Raw genomic sequence first — 18,174 nt, 5'->3', positions numbered from 1 at the left:
AATAACACAAATTCATCCCATTGCAGCCTGGATGCTGTGTCTGAAATGTGAGCTCTCTCACTCCTTCCTTATCCAAGATATGGGCGTTTCAAGTTCTCCTCAGCTGAAAAAAACATTGACCGCGGGGTCAACATGTTCACCAAAAATTCAATATTCCCCAATTTGCCCCAAAATAACACAAATTGAAGCCATTGCAGCCTGGATGCTGCGTCTGAAATGTGACCTCTCTCACTCCTTCCATGCCCAAGATATGGGCGTTTCAAGTTCTACTCAGCTGAAAAAAACATTGACCGCGGGGTCAACATTTTCACCAAAAATTCAATATTCCCCAATTTGCCCCGAAATAACACAAATTGGAGCCAATGCAGCCTGGATGCTGTGTCTGAAATGTGAGCTCTCTCACTCCTTCCTTATCCAAGATATGGGCGTTTCAAGTTCTCCTCAGCTGAAAAAAACATTGACCGCGGGGTCAACATTTTCACCAAAAATTCAATATTCCCCAATTTGCCCCAAAATAACACAAATTGAAGCCATTGCAGCCTGGATGCTGTGTCTGAAATTTAAGCTCTCTTACTCCTTCCATGCCCAAGATATGGGCGTTTCAAGTTATCTCCTCAGCTGAAAAAAACATTGACCGCGGGGTCAACTTTTTCACCACAAAATCAATATTCCCCAATTTGCCCCAAAATAACACAAATTGAAGCCATTGCAGCCTGGATACTGTGTCTGAAATGTGAGCTCTCTCACTCCTTCCTTATCCAAGATATGGGCGTTTCAAGTTCTCCTCAGCTGAAAAAAACATTGACCGCGGGGTCAACTTTTTCACAAAAAAATCAATATTCCCCAATTTGCCCCGATATAACACAAATTGAAGCCATTGCAGCATGGATACTGTGTCTGAAATGTGAGCTCTCTCACTCCTTCCTTATCCAAGATATGGGCATTTCAAGTTCTCCTCAGCTGAAAAAAACATTGACCGCGGGGTCAACATTTTCACCAAAAATTCAATATTCCCCAATTTGCCCCAAAATAACACAAATTGAAGCCATTGCAGCCTGGATGCTGCGTCTAAAAATTTGAACACTCTAACTCCTTCCTTGCCCAAGATATGGGCGTTTAAAGTTCTCCTCAGCTGAAAAAAACATTGACCGCGGGGTCAACTTTTTCACCAAAAAATCAATATTCCCCAATTTGCCCCGAAATAACACAAATTGAAGCCAATGCAGCCTGGATGCTGTGTCTGAAATGTGAGCTCTCTCACTGCTTCCTTATCCAAGATATGGGCATTTCAAGTTCTCCTCAGCTGAAAAAAACATTGACCGCGGGGTCAACATTTTCACCAAAAATTCAATATTCCCCAATTTGCCCCAAAATAACACAAATTGAAGCCATTGCAGCCTGGATGCTGCGTCTAAAAATTTGAACACTCTAACTCCTTCCTTGCCCAAGATATGGGCGTTTAAAGTTCTCCTCAGCTGAAAAAAACATTGACCGCGGGGTCAACTTTTTCACCAAAAAATCAATATTCCCCAATTTGCCCCGAAATAACACAAATTGAAGCCAATGCAGCCTGGATGCTGTGTCTGAAATGTGAGCTCTCTCACTGCTTCCTTATCCAAGATATGGGCATTTCAAGTTCTCCTCAGCTGAAAAAAACATTGACCGCGGGGTCAACATTTTCACCAAAAATTCAATATTCCCCAATTTGCCCCAAAATAACACAAATTGAAGCCATTGCAGCCTGGATGCTGCGTCTAAAAATTTGAACACTCTAACTCCTTCCTTGCCCAAGATATGGGCGTTTAAAGTTCTCCTCAGCTGAAAAAAACATTGACCGCGGGGTCAACTTTTTCACCAAAAAATCAATATTCCCCAATTTGCCCCGAAATAACACAAATTGAAGCCAATGCAGCCTGGATGCTGTGTCTGAAATGTGAGCTCTCTCACTGCTTCCTTATCCAAGATATGGGCATTTCAAGTTCTCCTCAGCTGAAAAAAACATTGACCGCGGGGTCAACTTTTTCACCAAAAAATCAATATTCCCCAATTTGCCCCGAAATAACACAAATTGAAGCCATTGCAGCCTGGATGCTGCATCTAAAAATTTTAACACTCTAACTCCTTCCTTGCCCAAGATATTGGCGTTTCAAGTTCTCCTCAGCTGAAAAAAACATTGACCGCGGGGTCAACATGTTCACCAAAAATTCAATATTCCCCAATTTGCCCCAAAATAACACAAATTGAAGCCATTGCAGCCTGGATGCTGCGTCTGAAATGTGACCTCTCTCACTCCTTCCATGCCCAAGATATGGGCGTTTCAAGTTCTACTCAGCTGAAAAAAACATTGACCGCGGGGTCAACATTTTCACCAAAAATTCAATATTCCCCAATTTGCCCCGAAATAACACAAATTGGAGCCAATGCAGCCTGGATGCTGTGTCTGAAATGTGAGCTCTCTCACTCCTTCCTTATCCAAGATATGGGCGTTTCAAGTTCTCCTCAGCTGAAAAAAACATTGACCGCGGGGTCAACATTTTCACCAAAAATTCAATATTCCCCAATTTGCCCCAAAATAACACAAATTGAAGCCATTGCAGCCTGGATGCTGTGTCTGAAATTTAAGCTCTCTTACTCCTTCCATGCCCAAGATATGGGCGTTTCAAGTTATCTCCTCAGCTGAAAAAAACATTGACCGCGGGGTCAACTTTTTCACCACAAAATCAATATTCCCCAATTTGCCCCAAAATAACACAAATTGAAGCCATTGCAGCCTGGATACTGTGTCTGAAATGTGAGCTCTCTCACTCCTTCCTTATCCAAGATATGGGCGTTTCAAGTTCTCCTCAGCTGAAAAAAACATTGACCGCGGGGTCAACTTTTTCACAAAAAAATCAATATTCCCCAATTTGCCCCGATATAACACAAATTGAAGCCATTGCAGCCTGGATACTGTGTCTGAAATGTGAGCTCTCTCACTCCTTCCTTATCCAAGATATGGGCATTTCAAGTTCTCCTCAGCTGAAAAAAACATTGACCGCGGGGTCAACATTTTCACCAAAAATTCAATATTCCCCAATTTGCCCCAAAATAACACAAATTGAAGCCATTGCAGCCTGGATGCTGCGTCTAAAAATTTGAACACTCTAACTCCTTCCTTGCCCAAGATATGGGCGTTTAAAGTTCTCCTCAGCTGAAAAAAACATTGACCGCGGGGTCAACATTTTCACCAAAAATTCAATATTCCCCAATTTATCCCAAAATAACACAAATTGAAGCCATTGCAGCCTGGATGCTGCGTCTAAAAATTTGAACACTCTAACTCCTTCCTTGCCCAAGATATGGGCGTTTAAAGTTCTCCTCAGCTGAAAAAAACATTGACCGCGGGGTCAACATTTTCACAAAAAATTCAATATTCCCCAATTTGCCCCGAAATAACACAAATTGAAGCCATTGCTGCCTGGATGCTGCGTCTAAAAATTTTAACACTCTAACTCCTTCCTTGCCCAAGATATGGGCGTTTCAAGTTCTCCTCAGCTGAAAAAAACATTGACCGCGGGGTCAACATTTTCACCAAAAATTCAATATTCCCCAATTTGCCCCAAAATAACAAAAATTGAAGCCATTGCAGCCTGGATGCTGTGTCTGAAATGTGAGCTCTCTCACCTTCCTTATCCAAGATATGGGCATTTCAAGTTCTCCTCAGCTGAAAAAAACATTGACCGCGGGGTCAACTTTTTCACCAAGAATTCAATATTCCCCAATTTGCCCCAAAATAACACAAATTGAAGCCATTGCAGCCTGGATGCTGTGTCTGAAATGTGAGCTCTCTCACTCCTTCCTTATCCAAGATATGGGCGTTTCAAGTTATCTCCTCAGCTGAAAAAAACATTGACCGCGAGGTCAACTTTTTCACCAAAAATTCAATATTCCCCAATTTGCCCCAAAATAACACAAATTGAAGCCATTGCAGCCTGGATGCTGCGTCTAAAAATTTTAACACTCTAACTCCTTCCTTGCCCAAGATATGGGCGTTTCAAGTTATCTCCTCTTCTGAAAAAAACATTGATTTTTTTCACCAAAAAATCAATATTCCCCAATTTGCCCCGAAATAACACAAATTGAAGCCATTGCAGCCTGGATGCTGTGTCTGAAATGTGAGCTCTCTCACTCCTTCCTTATCCAAGATATGGGCGTTTCAAGTTCTCCTCAGCTGAAAAAACACGTTGACCGTGGGGTCAACTTTTTCACAAAAAAATCAATATTCCCCAATTTGCCCCAAAATAACACAAATTGAAGCCATTGCAGCCTGGATGCTGTGTCTGAAATGTGAGCTCTCTCACTCCTTCCTTATCCAAGATATGGGCGTTTCAAGTTATCTCCTCAGCTGAAAAAAACATTGACCGCGAGGTCAACTTTTTCACCAAAAATTCAATATTCCCCAATTTGCCCCAAAATAACACAAATTGAAGCCATTGCAGCCTGGATGCTGCGTCTAAAAATTTTAACACTCTAACTCCTTCCTTGCCCAAGATATGGGCGTTTCAAGTTATCTCCTCTTCTGAAAAAAACATTGATTTTTTTCACCAAAAAATCAATATTCCCCAATTTGCCCCGAAATAACACAAATTGAAGCCATTGCAGCCTGGATGCTGTGTCTGAAATGTGAGCTCTCTCACTCCTTCCTTATCCAAGATATGGGCGTTTCAAGTTCTCCTCAGCTGAAAAAACACGTTGACCGTGGGGTCAACTTTTTCACAAAAAAATCAATATTCCCCAATTTGCCCGAAAAAAACACAAATTGAAGCCATTGCAGCCTGGATGCTGTGTCTGAAATGTGAGATCTCTCACTCCTTCCTTATCCAAGATATGGGCGTTTCAAGTTTTCTCCAGTTGAAAAAACACGTTGACCGCGGGGCCAACATTTTCACCAAAAATTCAATATTCCCCAATTTAACCCAAAATAACACAAATTGAAGCCATTGCAGCCTGGATGCTGCGTCTAAAAATTTTAACACTCTAACTCCTTCCTTGCCCAAGATATGGGCGTTTCAAGTTCTCCTCAGCTGAAAAAAACATTGACCGCGGGGTCAACATTTTCACCAAAAATTCAATATTCCCCAATTTGCCCCAAAATAACACAAATTGAAGCCATTGCAGCCTGGATGCTGTGTCTGAAATGTGAGCTCTCTCACTCCTTCCTTATCCAAGATATGGGCGTTTCAAGTTCTCCTCAGCTGAAAAAAACATTGACCGTGGGGTCAACATTTTCACCAAAAATTCAATATTCCCCAATTTAACCCAAAATAACACAAATTGAAGCCATTGCAGCCTGGATGCTGCGTCTAAAAATTTGAACACTCTAACTCCTTCCTTGCCCAAGATATGGGCGTTTCAAGTTCTCCTCAGCTGAAAAAAACATTTACCGCGGGGTCAACTTTTTCACCAAAAAATCAATATTCCCCAATTTGCCCCGAAATAACACAAATTGAAGCCAATGCAGCCTGGATGCTGTGTCTGAAATGTGAGCTCTCTCACTCCTTCCTTATCCAAGATATGGGCGTTTAAAGTTCTCCTCAGCTGAAAAAAACATTGACCGCGGGGTCAACATTTTCACAAATAATTCAATATTCCCCAATTTGCCCCGAAATAACACAAATTGAAGCCATTGCAGCCTGGATGCTGCGTCTAAAAATTTTAACACTCTAACTCCTTCCTTGCCCAAGATATGGGCGTTTCAAGTTATCTCCTCAGCTGAAAAAAACATTGACCGCGGGGTCAACTTTTTCACCAAAAAATCAATATTCCCCAATTTGCCCCAAAATAACACAAATTGAAGCCATTGCAGCCTGAATGCTGTGTCTGAAATGTGAGCTCTCTCACTCCTACCTTATCCAAGATATGGGCGTTTAAAGTTCTCCTCAGCTGAAAAAAACATTGACCGCGGGGTCAACATTTTCACCAAAAATTCAATATTCCCCAATTTGCCCCAAAATAACACAAATTGAAGCCATTGCAGCCTGGATGCTGCGTCTAAAAATTTGAACACTCTAACTCCTTCCTTGCCCAAGATATGAGCGTTTCAAGTTCTCCTCAGCTGAAAAAAACATTGACCGCGGGGTCAACATTTTCACCAAAAATTCAATATTCCCCAATTTGCCCCAAAATAACAAAAATTGAAGCCATTGCAGCCTGGATGCTGTGTCTGAAATGTGAGCTCTCTCACCTTCCTTATCCAAGATATGGGCGTTTCAAGTTCTCCTCAGCTGAAAAAAACATTTACCGCGGGGTCAACTTTTTCACCAAAAAATCAATATTCCCCAATTTGCCCCGAAATAACACAAATTGAAGCCAATGCAGCCTGGATGCTGTGTCTGAAATGTGAGCTCTCTCACTCCTTCCTTATCCAAGATATGGGCATTTCAAGTTCTCCTCAGCTGAAAAAAACATTCACCGCGGGGTCAACTTTTTCACCAAAAAATCAATATTCCCCAATTTGCCCCGAAATAACACAAATTGAAGCCAATGCAGCCTGGATGCTGCGTCTGAAATGTGAGCTCTCTCACTCCTTCCATGCCCAAGATATGGGCGTTTCAAGTTCTACTCAGCTGAAAAAAACATTGACCGCGGGGTCAACATTTTCACCAAAAATTCAATATTCCCCAATTTGCCCCAAAATAACAAAAATTGAAGCCATTGCAACCTGGATACTGTGTCTGAAATGTGAGCTCTCTCACTCCTTCCTTATCCAAGATATGGGCGTTTCAAGTTCTCCTCAGCTGAAAAAAACATTGACCGCGGGGTCAACTTTTTCACCAAAAAATCAATATTCCCCAATTTGCCCCGAAATAACACAAATTGAAGCCAATGCAGCCTGGATGCTGTGTCTGAAATGTGAGCTCTCTCACTCCTTCCTTATCCAAGATATGGGCGTTTCAAGTTCTCCTCAGCTGAAAAAAACATTTACCGCGGGGTCAACTTTTTCACCAAAAAATCAATATTCCCCAATTTGCCCCGAAATAACACAAATTGAAGCCATTGCAGCCTGGATGCTGCGTCTAAAAATTTTAACACTCTAACTCCTTCCTTGCCCAAGATATGGGCATTTCAAGTTCTCCTCAGCTGAAAAAACATTGACCGCGGGGTCAACATTTTCACCAAAAATTCAATATTCCCCAATTTGCCCCGAAATAACACAAATTGAAGCCATTGCAGCCTGGATGCTGTGTCTGAAATGTGAGCTCTCTCACTCCTTCCTTATCCAAGATATGGGCGTTTCAAGTTTTCTCCAGTTGAAAAAACACGTTGACCACAGTGTCAACATTTTCACCAAAAATTCAATATTCCCCAATTTGCCCCGAAATAACACAAATTGAAGCCATTGCAGCCTGGATGCTGTGTCTGAAATGTGAGCTCTCTAACTCCTTCCTTGCCCAAGATATGGGCGTTTCAAGTTATCTCCTCAGCTGAAAAAAACATTGACCGCGGGGTCAACTTTTTCACCAAAAAATCAATATTCCCCAATTTGCCCCGAAATAACACAAATTCATCCCATTGCAGCCTGGATGCTGTGTCTGAAATGTGAGCTCTCTCACTCCTTCCTTATCCAAGATATGGGCGTTTCAAGTTCTCCTCAGCTGAAAAAAACATTGACCGCGGGGTCAACTTTTTCACCAAAAAATCAATATTCCCCAATTTGCCCCGAAATAACACAAATTGAAGCCAATGCAGCCTGGATGCTGTGTCTGAAATGTGAGCTCTCTCACTCCTTCCTTATCCAAGATATGGGCGTTTCAAGTTCTCCTCAGCTGAAAAAAACATTCACCGCGGGGTCAACTTTTTCACCAAAAAATCAATATTCCCCAATTTGCCCCGAAATAACACAAATTCATCCCATTGCAGCCTGGATGCTGTGTCTGAAATGTGAGCTCTCTCACTCCTTCCTTATCCAAGATATGGGCGTTTCAAGTTCTCCTCAGCTGAAAAAAACATTGACCGCGGGGTCAACTTTTTCACCAAAAAATCAATATTCCCCAATTTGCCCCGAAATAACACAAATTGAAGCCATTGCAGCCTGGATGCTGCATCTAAAAATTTTAACACTCTAACTCCTTCCTTGCCCAAGATATTGGCGTTTCAAGTTCTCCTCAGCTGAAAAAAACATTGACCGCGGGGTCAACATGTTCACCAAAAATTCAATATTCCCCAATTTGCCCCAAAATAACACAAATTGAAGCCATTGCAGCCTGGATGCTGCGTCTGAAATGTGACCTCTCTCACTCCTTCCATGCCCAAGATATGGGCGTTTCAAGTTCTACTCAGCTGAAAAAAACATTGACCGCGGGGTCAACTTTTTCACCACAAAATCAATATTCCCCAATTTGCCCCAAAATAACACAAATTGAAGCCATTGCAGCCTGGATACTGTGTCTGAAATGTGAGCTCTCTCACTCCTTCCTTATCCAAGATATGGGCGTTTCAAGTTCTCCTCAGCTGAAAAAAACATTGACCGCGGGGTCAACTTTTTCACAAAAAAATCAATATTCCCCAATTTGCCCCGATATAACACAAATTGAAGCCATTGCAGCCTGGATACTGTGTCTGAAATGTGAGCTCTCTCACTCCTTCCTTATCCAAGATATGGGCATTTCAAGTTCTCCTCAGCTGAAAAAAACATTGACCGCGGGGTCAACATTTTCACCAAAAATTCAATATTCCCCAATTTGCCCCAAAATAACACAAATTGAAGCCATTGCAGCCTGGATGCTGCGTCTAAAAATTTGAACACTCTAACTCCTTCCTTGCCCAAGATATGGGCGTTTAAAGTTCTCCTCAGCTGAAAAAAACATTGACCGCGGGGTCAACATTTTCACAAAAAATTCAATATTCCCCAATTTGCCCCGAAATAACACAAATTGAAGCCATTGCTGCCTGGATGCTGCGTCTAAAAATTTTAACACTCTAACTCCTTCCTTGCCCAAGATATGGGCGTTTCAAGTTCTCCTCAGCTGAAAAAAACATTGACCGCGGGGTCAACATTTTCACCAAAAATTCAATATTCCCCAATTTGCCCCAAAATAACAAAAATTGAAGCCATTGCAGCCTGGATGCTGTGTCTGAAATGTGAGCTCTCTCACTCCTTCCTTATCCAAGATATGGGCGTTTCAAGTTTTCTCCAGTTGAAAAAACACGTTGACCTCGGGGTCAACATTTTCACCAAAAATTCAATATTCCCCAATTTGCCCCGAAATAACACAAATTGAAGCCATTGCAGCCTGGATGCTGTGTCTGAAATGTGAGCTCTCTCACTCCTTCCTTATCCAAGATATGGGCGTTTCAAGTTTTCTCCAGTTGAAAAAACACGTTGACCACAGTGTCAACATTTTCACCAAAAATTCAATATTCCCCAATTTGCCCCGAAATAACACAAATTGAAGCCATTGCAGCCTGGATGCTGTGTCTGAAATGTGAGCTCTCTAACTCCTTCCTTGCCCAAGATATGGGCGTTTCAAGTTATCTCCTCAGCTGAAAAAAACATTGACCGCGGGGTCAACTTTTTCACCAAAAAATCAATATTCCCCAATTTGCCCCGAAATAACACAAATTCATCCCATTGCAGCCTGGATGCTGTGTCTGAAATGTGAGCTCTCTCACTCCTTCCTTATCCAAGATATGGGCGTTTCAAGTTCTCCTCAGCTGAAAAAATCATTGACCGCGGGGTCAACTTTTTCACCAAAAAATCAATATTCCCCAATTTGCCCCGAAATAACACAAATTGAAGCCATTGCAGCCTGGATGCTGCATCTAAAAATTTTAACACTCTAACTCCTTCCTTGCCCAAGATATTGGCGTTTCAAGTTCTCCTCAGCTGAAAAAAACATTGACCGCGGGGTCAACATGTTCACCAAAAATTCAATATTCCCCAATTTGCCCCAAAATAACACAAATTGAAGCCATTGCAGCCTGGATGCTGCGTCTGAAATGTGACCTCTCTCACTCCTTCCATGCCCAAGATATGGGCGTTTCAAGTTCTACTCAGCTGAAAAAAACATTGACCGCGGGGTCAACATTTTCACCAAAAATTCAATATTCCCCAATTTGCCCCAAAATAACACAAATTGAAGCCATTGCAGCCTGGATGCTGTGTCTGAAATTTAAGCTCTCTTACTCCTTCCATGCCCAAGATATGGGCGTTTCAAGTTATCTCCTCAGCTGAAAAAAACATTGACCGCGGGGTCAACTTTTTCACCACAAAATCAATATTCCCCAATTTGCCCCAAAATAACACAAATTGAAGCCATTGCAGCCTGGATACTGTGTCTGAAATGTGAGCTCTCTCACTCCTTCCTTATCCAAGATATGGGCATTTCAAGTTCTCCTCAGCTGAAAAAAACATTGACCGCGGGGTCAACATTTTCACCAAAAATTCAATATTCCCCAATTTGCCCCAAAATAACACAAATTGAAGCCATTGCAGCCTGGATGCTGCGTCTAAAAATTTGAACACTCTAACTCCTTCCTTGCCCAAGATATGGGCGTTTAAAGTTCTCCTCAGCTGAAAAAAACATTGTCCGCGGGGTCAACTTTTTCACCAAAAAATCAATATTCCCCAATTTGCCCCGAAATAACACAAATTGAAGCCAATGCAGCCTGGATGCTGTGTCTGAAATGTGAGCTCTCTCACTCCTTCCTTATCCAAGATATGGGCATTTCAAGTTCTCCTCAGCTGAAAAAAACATTGACCACGGGGTCAACATTTTCACCAAAAATTCAATATTCCCCAATTTATCCCAAAATAACACAAATTGAAGCCATTGCAGCCTGGATGCTGCGTCTAAAAATTTGAACACTCTAACTCCTTCCTTGCCCAAGATATGGGCGTTTAAAGTTCTCCTCAGCTGAAAAAAACATTGACCGCGGGGTCAACATTTTCACAAAAAATTCAATATTCCCCAATTTGCCCCGAAATAACACAAATTGAAGCCATTGCTGCCTGGATGCTGCGTCTAAAAATTTTAACACTCTAACTCCTTCCTTGCCCAAGATATGGGCGTTTCAAGTTCTCCTCAGCTGAAAAAAACATTGACCGCGGGGTCAACTTTTTCACCAAAAAATCAATATTCCCCAATTTGCCCCGAAATAACACAAATTGAAGCCAATGCAGCCTGGATGCTGTGTCTGAAATGTGAGCTCTCTCACTCCTTCCTTATCCAAGATATGGGCGTTTCAAGTTCTCCTCAGCTGAAAAAAACATTCACCGCGGGGTCAACTTTTTCACCAAAAAATCAATATTCCCCAATTTGCCCCGAAATAACACAAATTCATCCCATTGCAGCCTGGATGCTGTGTCTGAAATGTGAGCTCTCTCACTCCTTCCTTATCCAAGATATGGGCGTTTCAAGTTCTCCTCAGCTAAAAAAAACATTGAACGCGGGGTCAACTTTTTCACCAAAAAATCAATATTCCCCAATTTGCCCCGAAATAACACAAATTGAAGCCATTGCAGCCTGGATGCTGCATCTAAAAATTTTAACACTCTAACTCCTTCCTTGCCCAAGATATTGGCGTTTCAAGTTCTCCTCAGCTGAAAAAAACATTGACCGCGGGGTCAACATTTTCACAAAAAATTCAATATTCCCCAATTTGCCCCGAAATAACACAAATTGAAGCCATTGCTGCCTGGATGCTGCGTCTGAAATGTGACCTCTCTCACTCCTTCCATGCCCAAGATATGGGCGTTTCAAGTTCTACTCAGCTGAAAAAAACATTGACCGCGGGGTCAACATTTTCACAAAAAATTCAATATTCCCCAATTTGCCCCGAAATAACACAAATTGAAGCCATTGCTGCCTGGATGCTGCGTCTAAAATTTGAACACTCTAACTCCTTCCTTGCCCAAGATATGGGCGTTTAAAGTTCTCCTCAGCTGAAAAAAACATTGACCGCGGGGTCAACATTTTCACAAAAAATTCAATATTCCCCAATTTGCCCCGAAATAACACAAATTGAAGCCATTGCTGCCTGGATGCTGCGTCTAAAAATTTTAACACTCTAACTCCTTCCTTGCCCAAGATATGGGCGTTTCAAGTTCTCCTCAGCTGAAAAAAACATTGACCGCGGGGTCAACTTTTTCACCAAAAAATCAATATTCCCCAATTTGCCCCGAAATAACACAAATTGAAGCCAATGCAGCCTGGATGCTGTGTCTGAAATGTGAGCTCTCTCACTCCTTCCTTATCCAAGATATGGGCGTTTCAAGTTCTCCTCAGCTGAAAAAAACATTCACCGCGGGGTCAACTTTTTCACCAAAAAATCAATATTCCCCAATTTGCCCCGAAATAACACAAATTCATCCCATTGCAGCCTGGATGCTGTGTCTGAAATGTGAGCTCTCTCACTCCTTCCTTATCCAAGATATGGGCGTTTCAAGTTCTCCTCAGCTAAAAAAAACATTGAACGCGGGGTCAACTTTTTCACCAAAAAATCAATATTCCCCAATTTGCCCCGAAATAACACAAATTGAAGCCATTGCAGCCTGGATGCTGCATCTAAAAATTTTAACACTCTAACTCCTTCCTTGCCCAAGATATTGGCGTTTCAAGTTCTCCTCAGCTGAAAAAAACATTGACCGCGGGGTCAACATTTTCACAAAAAATTCAATATTCCCCAATTTGCCCCGAAATAACACAAATTGAAGCCATTGCTGCCTGGATGCTGCGTCTGAAATGTGACCTCTCTCACTCCTTCCATGCCCAAGATATGGGCGTTTCAAGTTCTACTCAGCTGAAAAAAACATTGACCGCGGGGTCAACATTTTCACCAAAAATTCAATATTCCCCAATTTGCCCCGAAATAACACAAATTGGAGCCAATGCAGCCTGGATGCTGTGTCTGAAATGTGAGCTCTCTCACTCCTTCCTTATCCAAGATATGGGCGTTTCAAGTTCTCCTCAGCTGAAAAAAACATTGACCGCGGGGTCAACATTTTCACCAAAAATTCAATATTCCCCAATTTGCCCCAAAATAACACAAATTGAAGCCATTGCAGCCTGGATGCTGTGTCTGAAATTTAAGCTCTCTTACTCCTTCCTTGCCCAAGATATGGGCGTTTAAAGTTCTCCTCAGCTGAAAAAAACATTGACCGCGGGGTCAACATTTTCACAAAAAATTCAATATTCCCCAATTTGCCCCGAAATAACACAAATTGAAGCCATTGCTGCCTGGATGCTGCGTCTAAAAATTTTAACACTCTAACTCCTTCCTTGCCCAAGATATGGGCGTTTCAAGTTCTCCTCAGCTGAAAAAAACATTGACCGCGGGGTCAACATTTTCACCAAAAATTCAATATTCCCCAATTTGCCCCAAAATAACAAAAATTGAAGCCATTGCAGCCTGGATGCTGTGTCTGAAATGTGAGCTCTCTCACCTTCCTTATCCAAGATATGGGCATTTCAAGTTCTCCTCAGCTGAAAAAAACATTGACCGCGGGGGTCAACTTTTTCACCAAAAAATCAATATTCCCCAATTTGCCCCGAAATAACACAAATTGAAGCCAATGCAGCCTGGATGCTGTGTCTGAAATGTGAGCTCTCTCACTCCTTCCTTATCCAAGATATGGGCGTTTCAAGTTCTCCTCAGCTGAAAAAAACATTGACCGCGGGGTCAACATTTTCACCAAAAATTCAATATTCCCCAATTTGCCCCAAAATAACACAAATTGAAGCCATTGCAGCCTGGATGCTGTGTCTGAAATGTGAGCTCTCTCACTCCTTCCTTGTCCAAGATATGGGCGTTTCAAGTTTTCTCCAGTTGAAAAAACACGTTGACCGCGGGGTCAACATTTTCACCAAAAATTCAATATTCCCCAATTTGCCCCAAAATAACACAAATTGAAGCCATTGCAGCCTGGATGCTGTGTCTGAAATGTGAGCTCTCTCACTCCTTCCTTGTCCAAGATATGGGCGTTTCAAGTTTTCTCCAGTTGAAAAAACACGTTGACCGCGGGGTCAACATTTTCACCAAAAATTCAATATTCCCCAATTTGCCCCAAAATAACACAAATTGAAGCCATTGCAGCCTGGATGCTGTGTCTGAAATGTGAGCTCTCTCACTCCTTCCTTGTCCAAGATATGGGCGTTTCAAGTTTTCTCCAGTTGAAAAAACACGTTGACCGCGGGGTCAACATTTTCACCAAAAATTCAATATTCCCCACTTTGCCCCAAAATAACACAAATTGAAGCCATTGCAGCCTGGATGCTGTGTCTGAAATGTGAGCTCTCTCACTCCTTCCTTGTCCAAGATATGGGCGTTTCAAGTTTTCTCCAGTTGAAAAAACACGTTGACCGCGGGGTCAACATTTTCACCAAAAATTCAATATTCCCCAATTTGCCCCAAAATAACACAAATTGAAGCCATTGCAGCCTGGATGCTGTGTCTGAAATGTGAGCTCTCTCACTCCTTCCTTGTCCAAGATATGGGCGTTTCAAGTTTTCTCCAGTTGAAAAAACACGTTGACCGCGGGGTCAACATTTTCACCAAAAATTCAATATTCCCCAATTTGCCCCAAAATAACACAAATTGAAGCCATTGCAGCCTGGATGCTGCGTCTAAAAATTGAACACTCTAACTCCTTCCTTGCCCAAGATACGGGCGTTTCAAGTTATCTCCTCAGCTGAAAAAAACATTGACCGCGAGGTCAACTTTTTCACCAAAAATTCAATATTCCCCAATTTGCCCCAAAATAACACAAATTGATGCCATTCCTGCCTGGATGCTGCGTCTGAAATTTAAGCTCTCTCACTCCTTCCTTGCCCAAGATATGGGCGTTTCAAGTTCTCCTCAGCTGAAAAAAACATTGACCGCGGGGTCAACATTTTCACCAAAAATTCAATATTCCCCAATTTGCCCCAAAATATCACAAATTCATCCCATTGCAGCCTGGATGCTGTGTCTGAAATGTGAGCTCTCTCACTCCTTCCTTATCCAAGATATGGGCGTTTCAAGTTTTCCTCAGCTGAAAAAAACATTGACCGCGGGGTCAACTTTTTCACAAAAAATTCAATATTCCCCAATTTGCCCCAAAATAACACAAATTGAAGCCATTGCAGCCTGGATGCTGTGTCTGAAATGTGAGCTCTCTCACTCCTTCCTTATCAAAGATATGGGCGTTTCAAGTTCTCCTCAGCTGAAAAAAACATTGACCGCGGGGTCAACATTTTCACCAAACATTCAATATTCCCCAATTTGCCCCAAAATAACACAAATTCATCCCATTGCAGCCTGGATGCTGTGTCTGAAATGTGAGCTCTCTCACTCCTTCCTTATCAAAGATATGGGCGTTTCAAGTTCTCCTCAGCTGAAAAAAACATTGACCGCGGGGTCAACATTTTCACCAAAAATTCAATATTCCCCAATTTGCCCCAAAATAACACAAATTGAAGCCATTGCAGCCTGGATGCTGTGTCTGAAACGTGAGCTCTCTCACTCCTTCCTTATCCAAGATATGGGCGTTTCAAGTTTTCTCCAGTTGAAAAAACACGTTGACCGCGGGGTCAACATTTTCACCAAAAATTCAATATTCCCCAATTTGCCCCAAAATAACACAAATTCATCCCATTGCAGCCTGGATGTTGTGTCTGAAATGTGAGCTCTCTAACTCCTTCCTTGCCCAAGATATGGGCGTTTCAAGTTATCTCCTCAGCTGAAAAAAACATTGACCGCGAGGTCAACTTTTTCACCAAAAATTCAATATTCCCCAATTTGCCCCAAAATAACACAAATTGAAGCCATTGCAGCCTGGATGCTGCGTCTCAAAATTTTAACACTCTAACTCCTTCCTTGCCCAAGATATGGGCGTTTCAAGTTCTCCTCAGCTGAAAAAACATTGACCGCGGGGTCAACATTTTCACAAAAAATTCAATATTCCCCAATTTGCCCCAAAATAACACAAATTGAAGCCATTGCAGCCTGGATGCTGTGTCTGAAATGTGAGCTCTCTCACTCCTTCCTTGCCCAAGATACGGGCGTTTCAAGTTATCTCCTCAGCTGAAAAAAACATTGACCAACAACATTGACCAACAACTTTTTCACCAAAAATTCAATATTCCCCAATTTGCCCAAAAATAACACAAATTGAAGCCATTGCAGCCTGGATGCTGTGTCTGAAATGTGAGCTCTCTCACTCCTTCCTTATTCAAGATATGGGCGTTTCAAGTTCTCCTCAGCTGAAAAAAACATTGACCGCGGGGTCAACATTTTCACCAAAAATTCAATATTCCCCTATTTGCCCCAAAATAACACAAATTGAAGCCATTGCAGCCTGGATGCGAAATGTGAGCTCTCTCACTCCTTCCTTATCCAAGATATGGGCGTTTCAAGTTCTCCTCAGCTAAAAAAAACATTGACCGCGGGTCAACTTTTTCACCAAAAAATCAATATTCCCCAATTTGCCCCGAAATAACACAAATTCATCCCATTGCAGCCTGGATGCTGTGTCTGAAATGTGAGCTCTCTCACTCCTTCCTTGCCCAAGATATGGGCGTTTCAAGTTCTCCTCAGCTGAAAAAAACATTGACCGCGGGCTCAACATTTTCACCAAAAATTCAATATTCCCCAATTTGCCCCAAAATGACACAAATTGAAGCCATTGCAGCCTGGATGCTGCGTCTAAAAATTTTAACACTCTAACTCCTTCCTTGCCCAAGATATGGGCGTTTCAAGTTCTCCTCAGCTGAAAAAAACATTGACCGCGGGGTCAACATTTTCACAAAAAATTCAATATTCCCCAATTTGCCCCAAAATGACACAAATTGAAGCCATTGCAGCCTGGATGCTGCGTCTAAAAATTTTAACACTCTAACTCCTTCCTTGCCCAAGATATGGGCGTTTCAAGTTCTCCTCAGCTGAAAAAAACATTGACCGCGGGGTCAACATTTTCACAAAAAATTCAATATTCCCCAATTTGCCCCAAAATAACACAAATTGAAGCCATTGCAGCCTGGATGCTGTGTCTGAAATGTGAGCTCTCTCACTCCTTCCTTGCCCAAGATACGGGCGTTTCAAGTTATCTCCTCAGCTGAAAAAAACATTGACTGCGGGGTCAACATTTTCACCAAAAATTCAATATTCCCCAATTTGCCCCAAAATAACACAAATTGAAGCCATTGCAGCCTGGATGCTGTGTCTGAAATGTGAGCTCTCTCACTCCTTCCTTGCCCAAGATATGGGCGTTTCAAGTTCTCCTCAGCTGAAAAAAACATTGACCGCGGGGTCAACATTTTCACAAAAAATTCAATATTCCCCAATTTGCCACTAAATAACACAAATTGAAGCCATTGCAGCCTGGATGCAGCGTCTAAAAATTTTAACACTCTAACTCCTTCCTTGCCCAAGATATGGGCGTTTCAAGTTCTCCTCAGCTGAAAAAAACATTGACCGCGGGGTCAACATTTTCACAAAAAATTCAATATTCCCCAATTTGCCCCAAAATAACACAAATTGAAGCCATTGCAGCCTGGATGCTGTGTCTGAAATGTGAGCTCTCTCACTCCTTCCTTATCCAAGATATGGGCATTTCAAGTTCTCCTCAGCTGAAAAAAACATTGACCGCGGGGTCAACATTTTCACCAAAAATTCAATATTCCCCAATTTGCCCCAAAATAACACAAATTGAAGCCAATGCAGCCTGGATGCTGTGTCTGAAATGTGAGCTCTCTCACTCCTTCCTTGCCCAAGATACGGGCGTTTCAAGTTATCTCCTCAGCTGAAAAAAACATTGACTGCGGGGTCAACATTTTCACCAAAAATTCAATATTCCCCAATTTGCCCCAAAATAACACAAATTGAAGCCAATGCAGCCTGGATGCTGTGTCTGAAATGTGAGCTCTCTCACCCCATCCTTATCTAAGATATGGGCGTTTCAAGTTCTCCTCAGCTGAAAAAAACATTGACCGCGGGGTCAACTTTTTCACCAAAAATTCAATATTCCCCAATTTGCCCCGAAATAACACAAATTGAAGCCATTGCAGCCTGGATGCTGCGTCTAAAAATTTGAACACTCTAACTCCTTCCTTGCCCAAGATATGGGCGTTTCAAGTTCTCCTCAGCTGAAAAAAACATTGACCGCGGGGTCAACTTTTTCACCAAAAATTCAATATTCCCCAATTTGCCCCAAAATAA

The sequence above is a fragment of the Genypterus blacodes genome, unplaced genomic scaffold, assembly GCF_046128005.1.
Source record: "Genypterus blacodes isolate CSIRO-AG114 ecotype Tasmania unplaced genomic scaffold, CSIRO-AGI_Gbla_v1 ptg000044l_1, whole genome shotgun sequence".
Lineage (NCBI taxonomy): Eukaryota > Metazoa > Chordata > Actinopteri > Ophidiiformes > Ophidiidae > Genypterus > Genypterus blacodes.
The sequence above is the reverse complement of the archived record's forward strand: the minus strand, read 5'-3'. Positions refer to the sequence as shown.